The sequence below is a fragment of the Chrysemys picta genome, chromosome 1 (genome assembly GCF_011386835.1).
Source record: "Chrysemys picta bellii isolate R12L10 chromosome 1, ASM1138683v2, whole genome shotgun sequence".
Taxonomy (NCBI): domain Eukaryota; kingdom Metazoa; phylum Chordata; order Testudines; family Emydidae; genus Chrysemys; species Chrysemys picta.
In genome coordinates, this window is record NC_088791.1 from 186,151,667 (window position 1) to 186,158,039 (window position 6,373).

Genomic DNA, 6,373 nt, shown 5'->3' on the forward strand with positions numbered 1-6,373 from the left:
ATGGAGCCAAGCCCATGCTCAGAAGGGGCCCCAGCCTGCTCTGCTTGCACTGTGCCCTGAGACCCCACCAGGCTGCTGGCTCCCCGCTTCCCCCCACCCACAACTTGCTCCTCTTGGCCTGTCTGTCCTCTGGCCCCACCTGCCTTCTGTCTGCCTCCTGGCTGGACCCCAGTGCACCTCCAGCTCCAGGCAGTCTCTGCTTCCCACCACCTGTGGGGACCCCACCTGTATTCCTGGAGCTGAGTCGCCTGGGACTGGTGCAGAAGTCTGGTCAGTCTCAGACTGTGTGAGGGGGGCTTGGCTGGGTCCCTTCAGGCAAGTGGATCTTGAGGGAGCCTGGCTGGGGCAGACCCTGGCCTGGCTGGTCGCGCCACTCCCGAGGGGCCGGAGCAATTCCCCACCCTGGGACCAGCCCTGGCTGCACTGGTGGCTCAGCCCGGCAGACATAGTCACCTCCCAGCAGGCAGACACAGTCACCTCCCAGTGAGTGTGGCCAGGAGGCAGGGCGTGGGGGAGTGGGTCTCTGGAGGGCCTGGGGTGGGAGGTGCTGGGCTGTGAGGAGGCAGGGAAGATCTCTGTGTGTTGGGGCACTAGGGCGTGGGGGTTCTGTGTGGGGTGCTGGGCAGTTGTGGTAGGGCTGTGGGCAGGGGGGCGCAGAGCAGGGGTGGTGTTGTGCAGGGTACTGTGCATTTGTGGCAGGGCACTGGGCATAGCGGATCCAGGGAGACTCTAGCCATAGAGAATCGGAGGGGGGAGGTGTTCCGGTGTTGGGCGGGGGGGCTATGTGGCGTGTCATGGGCACACCCCTGAGGGGAAGGGGCCTGTTGGCAGCACAGGGCCGGGCGGGCCAGTTTGCGTCTGGCAACTGTCAGTTTGTAAATAGTGCCCTCACACTGGGCTGGGCAGAGCGAGGCCGCCCCTGCCATGCCATGCCCATGGCCAGCCCCTCGCTCCAGGGACTGACTCCCCCGCACCATGCTCCATTGCCCCCATGGTGGCCCACAAATATGTTTGGCACCAGGCCGACAAAAGATTAATCCATGCTGGAGCTGTGAAATTGAAAAGAAAGCCAGCAGCTAGAGCCTGGCTGTCCCTGGTTTCCCGCTCCCAGCTGGGCTGAACCCACCTGGCTCCCCACTCCCTGCTCAGGGAGCGGAGAAGCCCAGACTGCTGCCCCCTGCTCCTGGGGGTATGTCTACACTACGGGATTAATCCGAATTTATATAATTCAAATTTTGGAAACAGTTTGTATAAAGTCGAATGTATGCGGCCACACTAAGCACATTCATTCGGTGTGCGTCCATGTACCGGGGCTAGCGTCGATTTCCGGAGCATTGTACTGTGGGTAGCTATCCCATAGTTCCCGCAGTCTCCCCCGCCCATTGGAATTCTGGGTTGAGATCCCAGTGCCTGATGGGGCAAAAAACATTGTCGCAGGTGGTTCTGGGTACAGCCTCACCCCTCCCTCCATGAAAGCAATGGCAGACAACCCATTTCGCGCCTTTTTTCCTGGGTGAACACCGCAGACTCCATACCACGGCAAGCATGGAGCCCGCTCAGCTCAAGACAGCAGTCATGAACATTGTAAACACCTCGCGTGTTCTTGTGCAGTTTATGCTGAGCCAGGACCAGGTGAGGAGGAGGCGGCGACGGCAGCGCAGCGACAAGTGTGATGAGGACATGGACATGGACATGGACACAGAATTCTCTCAAACCGCGGGCCCCGGTGCTTTGGAGATCATGTTGTTAATGGGGCAGGTTCTATCCGTGGAACGCCGATCCTGGGCCCGGGAAACAAGCACAGACTGGTGGGACAGCATAGTGTTGCAGGTGTGGGATGATTCCCAGTGGCTGCGAAACTTTCGCATGCGTAATGGCACTTTCATGGAACTTTGTGACTTGCTGTCCCCTGCCCTTAAGCGCCAGAATACCAAGATGAGAGCAGCCCTCACAGTTGAGAAGCGAGTGGCGATAGCACTGTGGAAGCTTGCAATGCCAGACAGCTACCAGTCAGTCGGGAATCAATTTGGAGTGGGCAAATCTACTGTGGGGGCTGCTGTGATGCAAGTAGCCAAAGCAATCACTGAGGTGCTGCTACGAAAGGTAGTGACTCTGGGAAATGTGTAGGTCATAGTGGATGGCTTTGCTGCAATGGGATTCCCTAACTGTGTCATGAACCGCAAGTGGTACTTTTCAATGGTGCTGCAAGCACTTGTGGATCACAAGGGACGTTTCACCAACATCAGCATGGGCTGGCCGGGAAGGGTTCATGACACTCGCGTCTTCAGGAACACTAATCTGTTTAAATGGCTGCAGCAAGGGACTTACTTCCCGGACTAGAAAATAACCGTTGGGGATGTTGAAATGCCAATAGTTATTCTTGGGGAGCCAGCCTACCCCTTAATGCCATGGCTCATGAAGCCATACACAGGCAGCCTGGACAGGAGTCAGGAGCTGTTCAACTACAGGCTGAGCAAGTGCAGAATGGTGGTAGAATGTGCATTTGGCCGTTTAAAAGGTCGCTGGCGATCGTTTCTGACTCGCTCAGACCTCAGCCAAACCAATATCCCCATTGTTATTTCTGCTTGCTGTGTGCTCCACAATCTCTGTGAAAGTAAGGGGAAGACCTTTATGGCAGGGTGGGAGGCTGAGGCAAATCGCCTGGCTGCTGATTACGCGCAGCCAGACACCAGGGCGATTAGAAGAGCACACCAGGAAGCGCTGTGCATCAGAGAAGCTTTGAAAACCAGTTTCATGACTGGCTAGGCTACAGTGTGAAATTTCTGTTTGTTTCTCCTTCATGAAAACCCCGCCCCCTTTATTGACTCATTCTCTGTAAGGAACCCACCCTCCCCCTACCTTGCTTTCAAAGGAAATAAAGTCACTATCGTTTAAAAATCATTTATTCTTTATTAATTGATTATAAAAAGAGGGAGAGAACCCGGGTGGGGTTTGGGAGGAGGATCGGCGGGAACGAAAAGGCCACTAAAAAAAGGTTTAAAAAATGACAGCCTTTTGCTTGGGCTGTCCACTGGGGTGGAATGGGAGGGTGTACGGAGCCTCTCCCCTGCGTTCTTACACGTCTGGGTGAGGAGGCTATGGAACATGGTGAGGGGGGAGCGGGGTTATACCGGGGCTGTAGCGACACTCTGTTATCCTGCTGCCGTTCCTGAAGCTCCACCAGACGTCAGAGCATGTCTGTTTGCTCATGCAGCAGCCCCAGCATTGCATCCTGCCTCCTCTGATCTTCCTGCCGCCACCTCTCATCTTGAGCGTCTCTTCTCTCCTCACGTTGGTCCCTCCTGTCCTCACGTTGGTCCCTCATGTCCTCACGTCGGTCCCTCCTGTCCTCACGTTCACTGGCTTCTTTCCTATACTTTGAAACCATGTCCTTCCACTCATTCAGATGAGCTCTTTCACTGCGGGTGGATTCCATGATTTCCGCGAACATCTCGTCTCGCGTCTTCTTTTTCTGACGCCTTATCTGAGATAGCCTTCGGGACGGAGGAGGGAGGCTTGAAAAATTTGCAGCTGCTGGAGGGAGGGAAAAAAGGAGAGAATTTTTTAAAAAGATACATTTTGCAGAACCATGCTTATACTCTTTCACGGTGACCAACACTATATAGAGCGATATCACTCTCCTGAGGATTACACAGTGAGATAAAGAACGGATGTTGCTTGAATGCCAGCAAACACTGGGACATTACATAGCACATGTGATTTCTGTGCAAGGTCGCATTTTGCCTCTTAATATTGAGTGCCTGTGGCTTTGCTGCTACAGATCACAGACGCAGGTCTGGGCAACAGAATTCGGCTTGCATGCGGCCATGGTAAGCCATTGTCTTTCGGCTTCTGCGCCCTCCTTTCCCACATACCAAGCAAAGCCCGTTGAGTGCTGCGGTTTTCCTGTTAACCTTCAGCAGCAGAAAACAAACTAACCTCCCCCCATCCAATTCTCTGGATGATCGCTTTATCCCTCCCCCCCACACTGCGTGGCTGGTATCAGGGAAGATCCCTGCAGGAACCAAACTAACACCCCCCACCCCGCCATGAATTCTCTGGGATGATCGCTTTACCCCTCCCCCCACCACGTGGCTGGTATCAGGGAAGATCCAAACAGCCCAGTAGGAATGGCCACCTCTGTCCCCTTAATGAAATTCCTGTATTTCAACCAGGTTACCATGAGCGATATCACTCTCCTGAGGATTACACAGTGAGATAAAGAACAGATGTTGCTTGAATGCCAGCAAACACTGGGACCATACGCTGCCAGGCTTTGTCATGCAATGATACCAGATTACTTGCTGCAAGCATGGCGTGGTCAAGTGTCTTACCATGGAGGACGGAATAAGGCTGCACTGCCCAGAAACCTTGTGGCAAGGCTTTTGGAGTACCTCCAGGAGAGCTTCATGGAGATGTCCCTGGAGGATTTCCGCTCCATCCCCAGACACGTTAACAGACTTTTCCAGTAGCTGTACTGGCCGTGAATGCATTCCAAGTCCTCAGGGCAAAGTAATCATTAAAAAACGCTTGCTTTTAAAACAGATTTTATATTTTAAAAGGTAAACTCACCTGAGGTCCCTTCCATGGGGTCATGGTCTTGGATACTGGCTTGGGAGGGTTGGGAGGGTACTTCAGTCAGGCTGAGTAAAAGATCCTGGCTGTTGGGGGGAACGGAGTGCTGGGTCCTCTCCGCAAGCTCGTCCTCCTCCTCCTCCTCCTCCTCCTCCTCCTCCTCCTCTTCCCCGTCCACAGAATCCTCAGGTGTAGCTGATGAGATTATCCCCGCCTCGGAATCCACGGTCAGAGATGGGGTAGTGGTGGCGGCCCCCCCTAGAACTGCATGCAGCTCGGCGTAGAAGCGGCATGTCCGCGGCTCTGACCCAGAGCGACCGTTTGCCTCCTTTGTTTTTTGATAGGCTTGTCTGAGCTCCTTGACTTTCACGCGGCACTGATCTGAGTCCCTATTGTGGCCTCTCTATCATGCCCTTGGAGATTTTTTCAAAAGTTTTGGCATTTCGTCTTTTCGAACAAAGTTCTGCTAGCACTGAATCCTCTCCCCATATAGCGATTAGATCCAGTACCTCCCATACGGTCCATGCTGGTGCTCTTTTTCAATTATCAGCCTGCATGGTTACCTGTGCTGATGAGCTCTCTGTGGTCACCTGTGCTCTCCACTCTGGGCAAACAGGAAATAAAATTCAAATGTTCGCGGGGCTTTTTCTGTCTACCTGGCCAGTGTATCCGAGTTCAGATTGCTGTCCAGAGCGGTCACAATGGTGCACTGTGGAATAGCTCCCGGAGGCCAATACCATCAAATTGCGGCCACACTAACCCTAATTCGAAATGACAATATTGATTTTGGCACTACTCCGCTCTTCGGGGTGGAGTACAGAAATCGATTTTAAGAGCCCTTTATTTCGAAATAAATGGCTTCGTTGTGTGGACGGGTGCAGGATTAATTCGATTTAACACTGCTAAATCCGAATTAAAGTCATAGTGTAGACCAGGCCTGGGTCTCAGCTTCCTACCAGGAGCACAGCAGCAGCCGATCAGACTCTGGGCACGGATTTCCCCACCAGGAGCCCGGCTCTCCTGCCCCCCCCCCCCCAGGCTCTCCTCTCCCCGCTCTCTGCCAGGAACAGGGCAGCTGCACTGGGCTTCTCACCTCCCGCTTCCCCTCTGAGAACAGGGCAGTCAACCAGACAACAGATGTGAATCTCCCTGCCCGGAGCCGGGCTTCCCCCCAACCCCAACTCTTGGTTCCCCCGCTCCCCACTGTGAGCATGTCTGCACCTGACTGGGAGCTCCGCGCCCAGAGTCTAGTCAGCTGCCCCATATTCCCAGCAGGCAAGGGGGCAGCTGAGAAGCCCAATGCGGCTGCACCATTCCTGGAGCAAGAAGCTGAGGGAGGGTCCAGACAGGCTTAGGGGAAAGGGTGCCTTGGGCAAACTTGTATTTTTGGCGTTTCTGGCCCCCATGGATGTGGCGCCCCACACCCATTGCCCCTGGCCCCAACGTGCTCCCCACTCTCTGTTCATCCCTAACCCCTGCACTGTGCCCCCTTTGCCCCAGCCCATGCCCCTCCCTCCTGCGGCTCAACCCCATGCTCCTCCTACACCTTTAAGCCTTGCACTGTGCCCCTTTACCCCCCACCTCAGCACCCCACTCCTGTGCCCCTAAGCCCTGCATCCACATGGGGAAACTGACCTGAATGCACAGAGCAGCTGGCATTGCTGCTTGCTCTGCCCCGCCCCAAGAACATTGCTGCACCCCACCCCTCCAGGGGACTGTGTGGGGGCAGCGATGTTAGGGTTCCCTGCATCCAGGTCCACTTTCCCCACTTGGCCTGCATAATTGGTGGGCAGGAGAG